General features: G+C 43.9%; 2 pseudogenes across 1 annotated transcript; one reads left to right on the top strand and one right to left on the bottom strand.

Moving 5' to 3' along the window:
• Positions 1–3,143: 3,143 nt before the first annotated feature.
• LOC108295278 lies at positions 3,144–5,447 on the top strand (annotated as a pseudogene). The gene has a single exon (XR_001821331.1). The product of XR_001821331.1 is annotated as a polyadenylate-binding protein 1-like (transcript).
• A 2,207-nt stretch (positions 5,448–7,654) lies between these two features.
• LOC119469321 lies at positions 7,655–12,199 on the bottom strand (annotated as a pseudogene).
• Between the last annotated feature and the right edge of the window lie 5,522 nt (positions 12,200–17,721).

Raw genomic sequence — 17,721 nt, 5'->3', positions numbered from 1 at the left:
CACCTGGGAGCTAGAGAGCCACAGCTCCTAGCCCCCACCACAGATGGGGTCAAAAAGGTGGGCTTAGTGGTCCCAACTTGTTATTGATTTCCTCAACTTCTTCCTCTTTGTCTTCTTAATTTATAGATTCTCAAGAGATCCTAGCTATCCCCTAAGCTGAGGGAATGGTGGGGACAGGCAGGAAGGCTGGGAATCATGGGCCGTATGTGACCTGGGGGCTTTCTTTATGACCACTGCCTCCTGTGGTCATACTCTAGTTTTTCTCATGAGTCTGATTAAAGGTTTTCTCATGCCTCCTTGAAAGGGAAAGGGTAACTGTCAAAGGATTGAGTCCTTGTGAGGCAGGAGAATACGGAATTAGGGTAACCAAGGGTTAAGGCATAAGCAAAAGAACAGCAGGTGCAGCCAGTTCTAGGCAAGATTAAGCAGCATGCGGCAGGCAACCTAGCTCCTGCGATAACAAGACAGAAGTTTCTACTTCAGCCACTGATTGGTCATAGGCCAATCCTTCATAGGGTGTGACCAATTGGAGGCCTCTAAAGGCCATGTAGGGCATTACCAAACTTTTGTAGCTTAATAAAATCCTAATGGGTGGGTGGGGGGGGGGGGCGCTCTTGAACTGCTTGCTGAAGTCTGCTCCTACTCTGTGGGAAATACTTTTGCTTTAATAAATCTGTGCTGTTGTTACTTTGTTCTTTTATTTTTAATTTATATATATATATATATTTTTATTGTGTTTCAGATTTTGGGGCACATGTGAAGAACATGCAAGACTGTTGCATAGGTAATACATGGCAAAGTAGTTTGCTGCCTTCCTCTTCACCTATATCTGGCATTTCTCCCCATGTTATCCCTCCCCAACTCCCCACCTCCCACTGTCCCTCCCCTACTTTTCCCCCACAGACCCCAGTGTGTGATGCTTCCTTCCCTGTGTCCATGTGTTCTCATTATTCAACACCCACCTATGAGTGAGAACATGTGGTGTTTGATTTTCTGTTTTGTGTCAGTTTGCTGAGAATGATGGTTTCCTGGTTCATCTATGTCCCTTCAAAGGGCACGAACTCATCGTTTTTTATGGCTGCTTAGTATTCCATGGTGTATATGTGCCATATTTTCCCTGTCCAGTCTATCATCGATGGGCATTTGGGTTGGTTCCAAGTCTTTGCTATTGTAAACAGTGCTGCAGTGAACATTCGTGTGCATGTGTCCTTATAGTAGAATGATTTGTAATCCTTTGGATATATAGCCAGTAATGGGATTGCTGTGTCAAATGGAATTTCTATTTCTAGGTCCGTGAGGAATTGCCACACTGTCTTCCACAATGGTTGAACTAATTTACACTCCCACCAACAGTGTAAAAGTGTTCCTATTTCTCCACATCCTCTCCAGCTTCTGTTGTCTCCAGATTTTTTAATGATCACCATTCTAACTGGCGTGAGATGGTATCTCAATCTAGTTTTGATTTGCATTTCTCTAATGACCAGTGATGATGAGCATTGTTTCATGTTTGTTGGCCTCATGTATGTCTTCTTTTGTAGTGTCTGTTCATATCCTTCGCCAACTTTTGATTGGGCTTGTTTTTTCCTTGTAAATTTGTTTTAGTTCTTTGTAGATTCTGGATATTAGCCCTTTGTCAGATGGTTAGATTTCAAATTTTTTTTTCCATTTTGTTGGTTGCCGATTCACTCTGATGATTGTTTCTTTTGCTGTGCAGAAGCTCTGGAGTTTAATTAGGTCCCATTTGTCTATTTTGGCTTTTGTTGCCAATGCTGTTGGTGTTTTAGTCATGAAGTCCTTGCCTATGCCTATGTCCTGAATGGTTTTGCCTAGGTTTTCTTCCAGGGTTTTCATGGTGTTAGGTCTTATGTTTAAGTCTTTAATCCATCTGGAGTTAATTTTAGTGTAAGGTGTCAGGAAGGGGTTCAGTTTCTGCTTTCTGCATATGGCTAGCCAGTTTTCCCAATACCATTTATTAAACAGAGAATCCTTTCCCCATTGCTTGTTTTTGTGAGGTTTGTCAAAGATAGATGGTTGCAGATGTGTGGCATTGCCTCTGAGGCCTCTGTTCTGTTCCATTGGTCTATATCTCTGTTTTGGTACCAGTACCATGCTGTTTTGATTACTGTAGCCTTGTAATATAGTTTAAAGTTAGGTAGTGTGATGCCTCCAGCTTTGTTCTTTTTGCTTAAATTGACTTGGCTATGTGGTCTCTCTTTTGGTTCCATATGAAGTTTAAGGTGGTTTTTTCCCGTTTCTTTGAAGAAGGTCATTGGTAGCTTGATGGGGATAATGTTGAATCTATAAATTACTTTGGGCAGTATGGCCATTTTCACGATATTGATTCTTCCTAACCAAGAGCATGGAATGTTTCTCCATCTGTTTGTGTCCTCTCTTATTTTGTAAAGGACCTCTTCAAGGAGAGTTACTTCATTCTTTTGTTGCTTTGTGGATTTTGTTCAGTTCTTTTCTCAACGTGCTAAGAACCTGGACAACTCACAGTCAAGATGTTCCACGTGGTAACAATTGCATAAATAAGTCTGTCTTGAAATAAAACATTTAGAATACATTTCTACAATGGCTATTCCCTGGAATCTGAGTAATAGGTATATTTTACACACAAAAAAATAGAAAACAAATTCCCTGTTCTCCCTGGCAGTTAGTGCTGAGAATGTGGAGTGTGTGCTCCAGGCTTGGAACACACATTTATTATTTAAAAATCCAAAAAAAATAAAAATAAATAATCTTTAAAAAACCCCACAAAATTTACAAAAAATCCGCATCTCCCCCACCAGAGACTTTTATTTTTTTTCTTCCTCTTTTATAAAATAACCCGGTGAAGCAGTGGAGACTGACCTGTCCACCCATGGCCCCACAGCAGCTCCAAGAAAGAACCAAGAAACCCAGGACTTCCCACTGCCTGGACCCGACATCACCACCCTCGCTCCCCACAGGCAGCCGGCAGTCAGCGGCAGCCGATTGACCCGGTTCTCCGGCCCGTTGAGTAGTTTTTGATTTTGGATGATTTTTGTCCCTCTGCGCTTGCCCCCGCTCCCCTCCCCCATGGCTCCGCCCCCGGCCCCAGCCCTTGCTCTCTTCTCACTGAAACGCCCGCGGCCTGTGGCCCTGCGGGAAGTCCTGGGGAAATGAACCCCAAGGCCCCCAGCTACCCCATGGCCTCGGTCTACGTGGGGTACCTCCACCCCGACGTGACCGGGCGATGGTCTACGAGAAGTTCAGCCCAGCCGGGCCCATCCTTTCCATCCGAGTCTGCAGGGACATGATCACCCGCCGCTCCTTGGGCTACCCCTATGTGAACTTCCAGCAGCCGGCTGACGCGGAGCGTGCTTTGAACACCATGAATTTTGATGTTATAAAGGGCAAGCCAGTACCCATCGTGTGGTCTCAGCGTGATCCATCACTTCGAAAAAGTGGAGTGGGCAACATATTCATTAAAAATCTGGACAAATCCATTGATAATAAAGCACTGTATGATACATTTTGTGCTTTTGGTAACATCCTTTCATGAAAGGTGGTTTGTGATGAAAATGGTTCCAAGGGCTGTGGATTTGTACACTTTGAGACGCAGGAAGCAGCTGAAAGAGCTATTGAAAAATGAATGGAATGCTCCTAAATGGTCACAAAGTATTTCTTGGACGATTTAAGTCTCCTAAAGAAAGAAAAGCTGAACTTGGAGCTAGGGCAAAAGAGTTCACCAATGTTTACATCAAGAATTTTGGATAAGACATGGATGGTTAACTCCTTAAGGATCTCTTTGGCAAGTTTGGGCCTGCCTTAAGTGTGAAAGTAATGACTGATGAAAGTGGAAAATCCAAAGGATTTGGATTTGTAAGCTTTGAAAGGCATGAAGATGCACAGAAAGCTGTGGATGAGATGAATGGAAAGGAGCTCAATGGAAAACAAATTTATGTTGGTCGAGCTCAGAAAAGGGTGGAACGGCAGACGGAACTTAAACGCAAATTTGAACAGATGAAGCAAGATAGGATCACCAGATACCAGGGTGTTAATCTTTATGTGAAAAATCTTGATGATGGTATTGATGATGAACGTCTTCGTAGAGTTTCTCCATTTGGTACAGCAAAGGGTTTGGTTTTGCATGTTTCTCCTCCCCAGAAGAAGCTACTAAAGCAGTTACAGAAATGAACTGTAGAATTGTGGCCACAAAGCCATTGTATATAGCTTTAGCTCAGTGCAAAGAAGAGCGCCAGGCTCACCTCACTAACCAGTATATGCAGAGAATGGCAAGTGTACAAGCTGTGCCGAACCCTGTAATCAACCCCTACCAGCCGGCACCTCCTTCGGGTTACTTCATGGCAGCTATCCCACAGACTCAGAACCGTGCTGCATACTATCCTCCTAGCCAAATTGCTCAACTAAGACCAAGTCCTCACTGGACTGCTCAGGGTGCCAGACCTCATCCATTCCAAAATATGCCCAGTGCTATCCGCCCAGCTGCTCCTAGACCACCATTTAGTACTATGAGACCAGCTTCTTCACAGGTTCCATGAGTCATGTCAACACAGCGTGTTGCTAACACATCAATCCAGACAATGGGTCCACATCCTGCAGCTGCAGCTGCAGCTGCTGCAGCTACTCCTGCTGTCCGCACGGTTCCACAGTATAAAAATGCTGCGAGAGTTCGCAATCCTCAACAACATCTTAAAGCACAGCCACGAGTTACAATGCAACAGCCTGCTGTTCACGGTCAAGAACCTTTGACTGCTTCCATGTTGGCATCTGCCCCTCCTCAAGAGCAAAGCAAATGTTGGGTGAATGGTTGTTTCCTCTTATTCAAGCCGTGCACCTTTCTCTTGATGGTAAAATCACTGACATATTGTTGGAGATTGATAATTCAGAACTTCTTCATATGCTTGAGTCTCCAGGGTCACTCCGTTCTAAGGATGATGAAGTTGTAGCCCACCAAGCTAAAGAGGCTGTCCAGAAAGCCTTTAACAGTGCCACCGGTGTTCCAACTGTTTAAAATTGATCAGAGACCACGAAAAGAAACTCGTGCTTCACTGAAGAAAAATATCTAAACATCGAAAAACTTAAATATTATGGAAAAAAATTGCAAAATATAAAATAAATTAAAAAAGGAAAGGAAACTTTGAAACTTATGTACCGAGCAAATGCCAAGTCTAGCAAATATAATGCTAGTCCTAGATTACTTATTGTGAGAACAACAACAACAAAAAATAGTAAAATATAAAAACAAATTAATGTTTTATAGACCTTGGGAAAAAGAATTTTCAGCAAAGTACAAAAATTTAAAGGATTCCTTTCTTTAATTTTGTAATTCTTTACTGTGGAGTAGCTCAAAATGTCAGTTCTGTTTTAAGTAACATAATTGAAAACTGAGCAAGTAAACATAATTTGGATTATAAAATTCTTGCTTTAATAAAAATTCCTTAAACAGTGAAAAAAATAAATTCTCCTTTGCAATTCAGCATGAGACATGCAATGCTCACTACTAGTCAATGAGTTGAAGAAGCAAGTAGAGACCACCTAAAGCAGGGGTTGGCAAGATATTTCTGTGAGTTCTGAAAAGCAAGCTCATGAAGTCAAGACCAGCACAATTTCAACCACCCCTGACCTTTCTAACATTGAATGTAAGTTTAATTCTTCAGAATGACTCATTGGTCTGTAGAGACAAATGGAAACAACATAGGACACATTTCCTGTGCTGTTTGATATCAGAGAAACACTCCTTTCATCTGCAAGATCAGAATGCCTCCCTTTCTGCAATACAGAACTTTGGGTGCCACCTCGCTCAACTTTAAATTCTGTATCCTCAGAAGATTGGGTCCTTTCCTTCCACTGAAAACAGCCATCATATGTATGCTTCTGGTCAGCAAAAGGATTCTGACTCTATTGACTCGAAAAAGAGGACTCCTTCTCCTTCCCATCCCTCCATCCCTTTAAGTTCTTCACTTCCTTTCCTCACCCAAGCCTCATCCCTCCCTGACTTTTTATCTTCAAGGGGTGAGACGTTCTGCTGCCTTAAAGTCTGTCCATCATTAGTGCAGTTAAACTGCCTGGCCTTGAGGATCACCGTGTCTGGAGTCCGATGGCACCTGAGCATCCTTCTCCAGATGAGCTGAAAGGACCAACCACATATCCATCAAAGGCTGCCTCTGACAGCTGAGCTCAAGAATAAAACTAACAGAGAAGAGGACAAGAAAAAGAAAGAAGGTAAGAGGTGGGTGGGGCGGGAAGACGGAGGCGGGAGGAGAGACAGAGAAAGACTGAGAGAGTGACAGAGAAGTGTTAGGAAACCTTCCTCTAGTGCTGCTTTTTGTTTTCTTTCAGTACACAATGAATTGCGTTTATTTTGGTATGCATCCACACTTCAGCATTTAGTGGTCCTGAACAGAAAGTGGAAAAATGCAGCACTTTGCCAGGAAGTCAAACCCACCAATTTCCAGGATCTGCTGTGCACATAGAGTTCTTTAATCGCTGCTGAGGATCTTGAGACGCAGCACCACCAAAACCAAAGGATGTGCTGAATTCAAAGTTCTTTATGTTCCAGCTGCCGGATTCTAAACTAGATCCCAATAAATTGCAAGGATGAGCAGATAGAGCCCTGTTTAAAACTTCTTCAATTTTTAAAAGTTGAAGAAGAAATGCAAGGAAAAGAAAACAATTCAGAGGGATCATGTGTGCTTCCAAGTGTCTTTGTGGGGCCTTTTTCCAAGTTTAACCACCAAAGACTCTGAGAGCTGCCAGGTCTGAGTAACCCTGGTTGACTGTTCTTTTCACCTTATCAAAATCCGAGCCAAAAAATCTCATTAGCTGATGATGACAGCACAGGGTGGCAGGGCTGAGGACCTGATACTCACTTCCCAGGCTGGTGGCAAGTGAATAAATGCAGTTCCAAAACTAAACAAGGGAGGTCAGAGACCGTTCCAAGTTTACCTGGCTTTTGGCCAAAGCAAGAAAACTGTCATGGAAAGTATTGGGTGGTGACAGTCCAAAAGGGACTTGAGGAAGGGGGAGGAAAATACAGCACCCTCAATAAAGTGGGGGAGAGAAGATTCGGGGAGATCCCTGAATTCCTCACCACAGGCCAATCTCAGAGGGGAGTGGAGGGGTTACAGTCTGTGCATTGGCAAGAGTGGGAGCGGAGGAGTGTGGGGACGAGAGGATGGCTTGGAAGGGGCATCATTTAAGACTTAGAGAAAAAAACCAGGGATGAAGTCAAAGCACTCCACATACTCAGCAGTAGTTCCACAGGCTGCAACTCTCAATCATCCCATCTACTCTAACAAGCTCTCCCAGGCTACAGGGCTGTTGGGCGGGGAAAAGGGGGAGACGGCAGAGACCCCAGGCCATGTCATCAGCAGCAAGGTGATTGTGTGATGTGTGTTTTTACAGTTGAGTTAGACGTGTCCCACCAGTTGTGATGGGAATCAATTTAAATGGACTTTCTTGATCCCAGAATCTCAACTGTGAACAGTGGTTACACTTGACATGATGATTTGTTATAGCACAACTGATATATTTCAAATGGACAAAAAATTAGTATCATTTACAGTATCTTAAGATATATTTCCTTTGAACAGAAGCTTTCTTTCCAGTACTTTCAGGTCTACAAGATATACCTAGAAAATTTACCTCTGTGAAAAATGCAGATTGCTTAAACTGAATGAGGGAGGAGGGGAAGACCCTGTGGTTTCGCTTTTTGATAACTGCTACCACAGTGCCCTTCAGGTAGCTGAGGGAGTTTCATATTTTCTTTAGACATCATTAGATGCTGAAGCTCTTGCAAAACAACTTTGTATCTCTTATTTTTTTAAGGTATTTTATATCCTTCAGCCAGCTCAAACCAGCAGAACCACTTTGATGCTATATGAATTCTGCCATTTTGCTAGCACTGATAAGGCCCTTGGTCCACCACTCCATTAGAACTCTTAACTCCATTCATATTAAATTTTGTTTCAAATCTTACAAAGTAGGGTGCTCCTGGGTATTTAGGTCCACGTTCCATTTTAAGGCTGTATATTCGGTTTTCATCAATTGTTCTTGGAGCCCCAGTTATTGTCCCTGTCCATCTTGTAAGTTTCATGTCGTCATCCTCTTCTAGACCCCAGCCACCTGTGCCATAACCTACTCCTTTCTGGCCTTGTTCCAGCCCTTCCAACAGTCGGCAATTGCAAGGGGCTTTCACTCCCAAGCCAGTGGTGGCATCGCTCCTCTAGGGGTTATTTTTTGGAGTGGCTGCCCTGTTAGGAAACTTGGCTGATGGAGGGCCAGCTCATTTGTATTTGTTGTTTAATTCATCCTTTGCTAAATGCAACACAGTCCTGGCTAGGCAAATTGTTCTCTTCCATTCTGGCAAATGAAGCATGCTAGAACATGATAGCAGCCTCAGTTGAAAGTTAGAGACATACCATGATGCTCCTTCTGGATTCCTTTCCAGGGCCTGCCTTCCCATCCCCTAGCTGCAAAGAGCTCACAGCTGTGCTCCTCGATCGACTTGCCTTCTGCTGCCTCACTCTGGGTTACAGGGGCGGTCAGGGGCGAAGGCAAGGCTGATGTGGTGAGCCAATGGCTTGATCTTTGGGTCAGTTTGGGACAACTAAGAAGGATCATTCCCAGCTTCAGAGTCCCATGGGATTGGTTGAGGTATCCATGGCAATGGCACCATAATTCAGCCTTTTTTTTTGCCCCATCTTGCCTTCCTTCTATCTTTACAGGTACATGCGTGGCTTTCCAGAATATTTGTGAGGTCTTAGAAAACTAATGTTTAACTTCATAAAGGGATATATCCAAGCATGTTTCTCTGAATGAGAGGGCGAAAAGAAAATCACACACTTCTGTAATCTGTACATTAACGGAGTAGAAAGGGTGTAGGTTAGCAATGGCACAGGAAGTTGACTTTTTACTGTCAAGGGGAAAGACATTCTGCTGCCTAGAAGTCTGTCCATCATGAGTGCAGTTAAGTTACCTGGCCTTGAGGATCACCGTGTCTGGAGTCAATGGCAGCTGAGCATCCTTGACTCCTTCTGAACTGCTTCTGTGCGGAAGAACACTGTCTAGTGCCTGGCCTTCACAGAATCTCTCCAGTCAGTTTTGCAAAAGAAACCACCAGATAGTAAAATTTTAGAAGTGGATGAGAGCTTAGAGGTAATTCCATCAGGTGATTTCCATCATGGAGTGTCCAGACTTCTAAAAAGCAGAATTGGAGTTCTTCAAGTTATTTTCAATACTTTAAAAAGCCAAATTGAAATGATGTGTTTACCGTATAATAGCAGGAATGAAAAGGCTCATCAATACCAGTAAATCAGTTTATTCTTTAGTTCAAGAACTTCATTAAACACCTGCTTGATGCTAGACCCTGAAGATACACAGATGGATAGGCAGATGAGTTCCTGGCCCATGTAGAAGTTTTCTTTCTAGAGGCCCAGATAGACAAAACCGAGTAGATAGGTAGAATTATTAAAAAACATATGGTGGCTAGGATGAAGAAAGAAAAATAATCAATGATGTGACACAGAAAAAGAGTGGAATCTAGAGAAAGGAGTCAGAAAGGACCTTGCTGAAACTAACACCTCTCATTTGACTTAATCAGTTAAAAATGGAAAACAAATGAAATAATCTATACAACAAACCCCCATGACACAGGTTTACCTATGTTAAAAAACCTGCACATGTACCCCTGAACTTAAAATAAAAGTAAAAAAAGCCAATTATAAAGCTGCACAGGTTAATGACAATTACTTTTGGTTGCATGTAATTCATGAACTTACGTTAACTTATGGGAAAATAAGGTCTGACTCCTGGCAAAATAAACTACTTACAATTAAAAGAAAAAAGGGAAAACAAAGTAATTGTTAATAAATACAATTCTTTTGTATTTATTACAAAATTATTGATGATAGTTTTCAAAGTGTGGGTAACCACTAGAATTGACAAAAATTGGTCTTCTTGTATGAAACAGTTAAAACCACTGATCTAATTCCATCTCCCATTTAAGAAATACAAAAACAGGAAACTTGGTGAGATCACATCACTAATCTTTGATCAACAAGAGTAAGACTTAGGTCTCCTACCACTTAGTATGGGGCTCTTCCCATTATATTATGCCTTGAGTCTCAGAGATGGCCCAGAGGCAGTGTGCAGCACGTTGCAGAGATGCGACTGCATTGAAGCCCCTTATTCAATCCTCTGCCTCTTACTCACAGTGTGATCTTGGGCAGGCTGTTTTATGTCCCAGTTTCTTCATCTATAAAACAGGGATGCAGATAACAGTACTTCCCTGAGGTTGTAGTACCTGTCCAGTGAAGGAGCTGAGGCACTGAGATCACTCAGCTCATCTGCAAGAGGGGGTGAAAGGACAAAGGCCAAGAGTAGTTAACCCATGGGCGCATCTGCTCAGTCAGGAAACAGCCTCAGCCGGTGGGGCTGAAGATCTTCCTGCTCCAGTGTTGCTCTGGTACTGTGTCTCTGGAAAGGTCATCTCTGGTCCCTGGGCCTCCCTTTTCCCTTCTAAAAATTATGACTCCTACTATTTGTCCCCGTCTCAAGAAGGAATGATAAAATCCAAAAAGTGTTAAATGGCATTGACCCCTTGGAGAAGGTTTCCGTGTAGGATGCAGGGGTGGGAAAAAGTTTTTCTCACTCATCTCTAGGTTCATGGCTGAGGGCCCTATAACAAAAGACAGGGTAACAAGAGAGAAAGGCATGTACATTTATTTAATGCAAGTTTTATGTGACACGGGAGCTGTCAGAAATGAAGACCCAAAGAAACAAGGAAATGCGTAATTTTATGCTTAGGTGTGATGGAAAGTGGAGAAGGATTATCCGTGGAGAAGGGTAACTGGAGGACAAATGAGTAAGGTCTAATGGTGGTAAACCAGGGAAACTTAGCAAGGCCTGTTGTTCAGACTCTTCTTGGCGTCTCTCGGTCTTTGGCAGCTTTTCTCTGTATATAGGGAGAGCACCTCTCAAATAACTGTCTCTAGAGGGAGATCAGAAGATCCTTCCTAGGCTTTATAACCTGCTTCCAGAGAGTGCAGGGCAGGGAGGTGAAAGTGACCTTCTTGCTTCTGTTGTTTTCAAATGCTAAGATGCCATTTATTTATTTTTAGAGACAGAATCTCACTCTGCCACCCAGGTTGGAGTGCAGTGGTGTGATCATAGCTCACTGTAGCCTCATACTCCTGGGCTCAAGGGATCCTCTCACCTCAGCCTCCCAAGTAGTTGGGCCTATAGGTGCATGCCACCATGCCTGGCTAATTTTTAAATATTTTCTAGAGACAGGGTCTCACTGTGTTGCCGAGGCTAGTCTCAAATTCTGGGACTCACGTGATCCTCCCATCTTGGCATTCCAAAGTGCTGGGATTACAGGTGTGAACCCCTGTGCCCGTAAGATGCCATCTGAACATGATGTAGCATGTCCTGAACCCCATCAAGGGGTAGTGTCTCCAGAAGCAGCAGGTGCATGTTTGTGTTTTATATGAAGAGCAAGGCCAGAGATCAGAAGCAGGAGATTGAAGGGCTGGGAGATGGGGAGTGCAGGTGAGTGAGTGTGGATTGGGGACATGGAGGTAATTGTTTACCAGCCTGCAGAGGTGGAACCTGGGAGGGTTTCTTTTTTATCCATGTGAGTGTGGTCATCCCATTCCATTTGATGCAAGGTTACCTCTCCCTGGTTCTGTGCTATCAATTAAAATAGAGTCTCTCCCTGTTTCCAGCCCTTCATCTCATGGCACTATCCCTACAGCAAAAGCTTGAAGTCCCCCTGCTCTCTGAGGATACCAAGGCAAAGAAATGTCCATGAACTCTGATTCCTCTTAAAGGGTGCCAGGAATTTTGAAACAGATGTAATTCATCTTCTAAGGACTTCAACAAGTGTTGCTTGTTTCTTCACCGTTCAGCTGTCTGCAGTAGGCTTGGTTTGACAGCTGATGCAGGTTGTACTGGAGTTTGACCCTCTCCCACGGGCACGAGGCTTTGCCGGCAGGTTGGCTGGTCAACACCTGCTCTGTGCTTGCCCTTGTCTTCAGAGCCCTAGGGACAGGAGAGCCTTAACCACTCACGTTCGTCTCTCAGAAAAGCAATGGATAATGATGCAGAATTCTTTTTTATAATGATGTGTAGCCAGCGAATTCCCCAGACTCGCTGTCACATCTTATTATAGAGACCTGCTTGCTTTGGGGGCGTCTCCTTGCAGGCCCATCTCAGGGGAGCAGGCAAACAAAGGAAGAGGCACGGAAGGCAGAGCGGCAGAAGCACTGTAAGGAAGATGTGCACATTCGCCGCCTGGCAAGCTCACAGCCATCCCCGCAGTAAGTCTCCCGGGGATTTTCTGAATGCCTCCATGGGGACTTTGTAGCAAACTTTAGCTTTGTATACATCTCGGGAGCAATGAAAATAAAGCAACGGAGGTTGATTGACGGAGCTGAGTAGTGCCTATTATTCATGGCAAAGCTGTTGTTAGAGAGGGGAGGTGAAAATATCCTTAGCCCTTAGCGGTCCCTGCTCCTAGTTGAGACCCCAGCCACCTCTCTCTCTGGTTTGAAAAGTGCTTTGGCTCCAGCACAAGGAGGTTGGTGGGAGAAACCAAGCGAAGGTCGTACCACTTTTTCTTCTGCCTTTACTTTATGTTAGTCATGGTAAGTGGCTGGATTTTTAAAAAGATCCAAAAGGATGAGGTGGGAGCCTTGAGTATTCTTATTTGCATATTAATGCCAAGCCTGTATTGCCAGCACCCGGTTATTTCAAAGGCTGTTGCCAAGGGCACAACTTTGAAAGTTCTCGGTGCAGAGGCAGGCACCTGGGGCCCCTGCTCCAAGCGTCTCCGAATGAGAGCACACCGTCCTTCTTTCTGCCATTCCCTGGGCTTCCTGGGTGCAACAAACAACAGCTTCTCCAAGTGGCCAGCTTCACCCAGGCCTGTTCCCTCTCCACAAAGGTGAACAAGTACAGTGAGCTGAGGCGCCGAGATGGGCAGAGCTTCACAGATAGGGGCTATTTTTCTTGCATGCCTTGGAATATTTTTGATCACTTGGCTTTTTGTTACGTTTATCATTGATTGTGTTCTGGTTCCTCCGGGTTATCCTAGGCATTAGCAACAGCTGGGCTGCAAGGATGGTGATTTTTCCATCCGATAGTGGGGACCTGTCCTTTTATTGTATTCTCATAGTACTAAACTAAGAGTATGTTGGCTTTAGGTTATCCAAAACAATGTGTCTACTGGAGAATCCCAGTAATGAAGCCAGGGTTCTTTCAAAGCATGGTAGATTTTGATCCATTTAAGTGATATTTCTGAGGGGAGGGACCATGTTCCTTCCCAATACTACCAAACGCGGGCTGCGGGACGCTTGCTGGGATCCCAGGGATTTTGTGAGCATTGGGCGACCCCTCGTGTCCACGTGAGAGCACTGGGCTTGCGTGCTCTAATCCTGGCAAAAATTGGGCCCAGGTGCGGGAGTAAGGAGAGGAATCTCAATTGATTTTCAGTCATTCCCTGAGCCAGGGTGTTTCGGGAGGGGTGCAAGTGGGGAGGGAGCCCGCTTCAGGAAGCAGCTCGTCCAGTCCCCTGGAAGCTGCATCCAGACCATAACCACTGGGAGGAAGGGTGCACTGTCTCCAGGACTTCTTTACCCACCGATTATTCAGAGACCAAATTCACGCAGTGGAAAGAGGTTGGATTTGGGAGTGAAAGAGACAAGGGTTCAACTTCTAACTTAGCCATTCACCTGTAGCGTGACCGTGGACTAAGCACTTAACCTTTCTGGTGACAATTTAAATATGGTGGCAGCAATGGTGTTATTTCAGGGTGACAAGGAGAACCCTGTGGGAGTAAAGACAACATTTGTGAAGTACCTGCCACTCTCAGCAAATGTTAGACCTCTCTGCCTGTGGGTTGTCTCTCGTCCCAAATCTGAAGTTGCTTCCATGGGCTGTGTTCATGAATATGCCGTTTCTGTCTATACAAATATAACATAGAGAGGGGTTTTTTTTGGTGTATTTTTGGATGTTTTCATTGATTTTTAAAAGTAAATCTTAAAGTTTACCCTAAAATAGCTCATGCAACCATTTCCAGCTTAGATGTGGCCATTTGCTCCTTGATGCTTATGAGAAACTGTTAGGCTGTAGCCTTGGAGCCTGGGCTGCCGATCGGGCTGAGTGAGGTGACCCGCTAATAGGGGTCCACCGTCCCTGGGATGGCTGGCACAGAACCTCTAGACCAGGACAAGCCATGTCTTGCTTCTGGCTTCACTGAAAGTTGTGAATCAGTTTTCCCAATGACCTAGTCCAATGTAATATCAAAATGTTTCCCTAACAAATCTCAAATCCTTTTAGCTTTGCATTTTCTTTTCCTTTCAACTTTTTTGGGGCCACTTTTCTATCGCAGAAGAGTTGGTATTATTTAGAAAATACTCTTCTGTCTTCTGTTTTTACTATGGAAGGAGAAAACAGGTGTTCTTGGTAGCGTAGGTAGCACAGGTAAATGTGGGCTTGTCAAAAAAAATAGTTGAGAGACTAACTGCTTTTACTGTCAGTTTAAATGCTTACAAGAAAGGGAAAGGAATTAGAATGCATGAATAGGTCATTTTGAAAAGTCACCTTGTGTTGGGGGAAGAGATGGGGTGATAGAGACGCCCTCTGTCTGAGGCAGACAGTGGAGTCCCAGTTTAGTCCCCATGTGCATATGCATGTGTGCGTCCTTGGGCACAACAGTGACCTCTCTCCCATCGCTATTTTTTCCATCTGTAAAATGAGGCATCATTGTGGCACCACATAGGGTCATTGAGATCACATTAGATGATGCATATAGCACATATCTACATAAAATGTATATAGTAAAGGATATCTCTGTCTGCTCTTATTCATTCACATTTGCTTTCTGTATAAACTTATTTTGGGTTCATGGTTTACGTTTTGCAAGCTTCCTTGGCAATTTACAGAAGTGCAGGTGATCTTACTTCACTTCCTGCTGAAATGGGAGAGCAATTGGTACTTTAGCCATCTAGGGATGAGATGTAGAGATCTTATGCAATCTCTACTTGGCTCTGAAAACAGAAGGCACTCAGGGTTTGCTTGTCACCTAACTTGGAGCCAAATAAAATGCCAAGTCTAGGAAATATGCCAGTTCTCACAAGGGCAGGTCTTCTATCATGTCCCTTCTCCAGCAGACTGCTTCTGCGAGCTGAGGGCTCATTCTAGGTGGGGTTCCTTCTGGTTTTTTCTTAGTTTGGGTTTAATTGGGGGAATTGGTAATCAGGAGCCATGAGTCAGATACCTCAGTCTTCTTCCAATGGTGTTTCTCATCATGCCCAGGCTGCTTTTCACTACAAAATGACCAGGACCTCCCCATTATGTCACCCCCCTTTTAAAAAAAATTCACAATAGCTTTGTCACAGTGTTCAGGCTGAGGGTGACAGCTCGAGTTCAAAACCTGACCACAATATTTCCTGTGGTTTCTGCTGCATTTCCTTACACTGTGCTAGAAAAGGAAGTGCTGCTGTCATTACCTTGTGGAAAAGCAAGGATTTCTGCAAGCTTATGGTAACACAAAAATAATCAATGCCAGACCCAAGCTGTGCATGGTGCACACCTATAGTTCCAGCTACCTGTGAGCTGAGGTGGCAGGATCACTTGAGCCCAGGAGTTAGAAACCAGCCTGAGCAACATAGCAAGACCCTGTCTCTGGAAAATAAAAAACAAAATATCAGACCCAAATTCACCAAAGAGTTGGTATGAGAACCTGTTCTTTCTCCAAAGTGATTGCAGTAATTATTTTTGATAATAATAGTATTCATAGTTTAAAACCTATATGACCAAGTGAATTGACTTCACTGATAAAAGAGAAAACTTCTCATGGCTGTGGCTTGGATATAAAAACATGCAACCACAGAGCCAGAAAGTCCCTTAGCAGCATCTGCTCCAGGCAGCTGCCAACAGGACGCTGTCTGAAGTAGAGGTCGGTGGTCCCAACCGCTAACCTTTAAGCTCTGAGATGCTGAATGAGCTGCACAGCCTATCTGAGCTCTGCTCTTCTTCATGGCCATCTGCAAGGTTGTTGTGGAAAGATTAAATGAGAGAGCCATGCATGCAAAACAAAGAACACAGTTTAATGAACAATTAGCCCATGACCACACAATTAATGCTGTTACTGAACAGTTGTTCAACATTTGGCAATAACCATTATCATCATCATCATCTTATTTCTATAACTTTACAGGGCTGAAGGTGTCATGCTCTTAGTTCTCTATTCTGGTCAGTCTCTGGGGTCAGCCTTCCTGCTGTGTAACTGAACGCCCTTATCTTTCCCACAATAGAGGAAGCCCGTTTCTTCTTGTTTAACCCTTGTTCTATCCTGAATCGGACACAGCATTATTTAAGTCTCCCTACCTTTCAGAGCCTCTGTTCCCTTTTCTTTGAAATCACCTGCCGGTATTTTCTTTGAAATCACCTGCCGGTATTTTCTTTGAAATGAGGATGAGAGTTGGTGTTGTGGAGGCTTTGCAACTCTGCCACTATGTATAGTAACATCCTCCTGGTAGCTGAAGGCATTGCCAGGCCAGTCCTCCACCTGGGCCATTCCTCTGTAGCCACAGGTAGGACTCTCCACAGTGGGTGCTGAGAAAATGGTGGTGGATGGATGTTCGGCGTGGTTGTTTTCCCCACAGGTCTCGGATCTTCTCTCTTTCTTCATTCTGAGTGTTCTGCTGAGGATCTCTTCTCATCATACTTAATTAATACAATAGGGAAGAACAAAAGTCGGAATATTGCTCTTGTCCTTGTCTTTAATTTTGGCCAATCCATCCAAATAACAGATCAAGTCGGACCAACTTACAGCTAGGTTCTGCCATGAACCTAAGCTAATTTGAAAAGGTGCCAACAAAATGAACAATAGCTATGATACATTCAAAGCACTATGCTATATTTGACACACATTTACTTGTTGAATTCTTGTAACCGTCTTGTCACTTGTTTAATTCTTGTAACCTTACAAGGTACAAGAATTAAACATTTACTTGTTGAATTCTTGTAACCGTCTTGTCACTTGTTTAATTCTTGTAACCTTACAAGGTACAAGAATTAAACATTTACTTTTGAATTCTTGTGACTGTCCAATGTACACCTACCCCCATTATACAGATGAGGAAACTAAGGGAGAAATTAAGTGATCTGCCGATGGTCAGGCCAATGTAAGGGCAGAGCTGGGTTTTGACCCCAGGAGCTCTATCCAAGAGTCTCTCTTCTTGACAACCTATAAAGCGCTTCTGGGCAGATTTCTCACCATCTTTTAAAAAGTACCCATCTAGGAAAGATGCTCAGAGGCAAGAAGATGGGCTGAATGAACTCCTGAGGAGTGTTTTCCTCCGTGATGGTGCCAAGCCAATGCCCCAGCCACATCACCGTGGTTCCATAATGAAGGACCACAGACTGTGGGGCAAACAACAGAAATGTGTTGTCTCACACTCCTGGAAGCTGAAAGTCAGAGATGCAGGTGTTGGCGGGGCTGGTTCCTTTGAGGGCTGTGAGGGAGGGATCTGTCCCAGGCCTCTGTCCTTGGCTTGTAGATGGCTGTCTTCTCATGCGTCTTTTCACGTTATCTTCCCCCAGCGTGTCTGTGTCCAAATTTCCCTTTATGGGGGCATCTGTCATATTGGATTAGGGCCCACACTAATGACCTCATTTTAACTTGATTACCTCTGTAAAGACACTGTCTCGAAATAGGGTCACATT

Source organism: Cebus imitator, unplaced genomic scaffold (assembly GCF_001604975.1).
Source record: "Cebus imitator isolate Cc_AM_T3 unplaced genomic scaffold, Cebus_imitator-1.0 Scaffold628, whole genome shotgun sequence".
In the NCBI taxonomy this organism is placed as follows: Eukaryota; Metazoa; Chordata; class Mammalia; order Primates; family Cebidae; genus Cebus; species Cebus imitator.
This window is presented reverse-complemented; position numbering and strand designations above follow the sequence as displayed.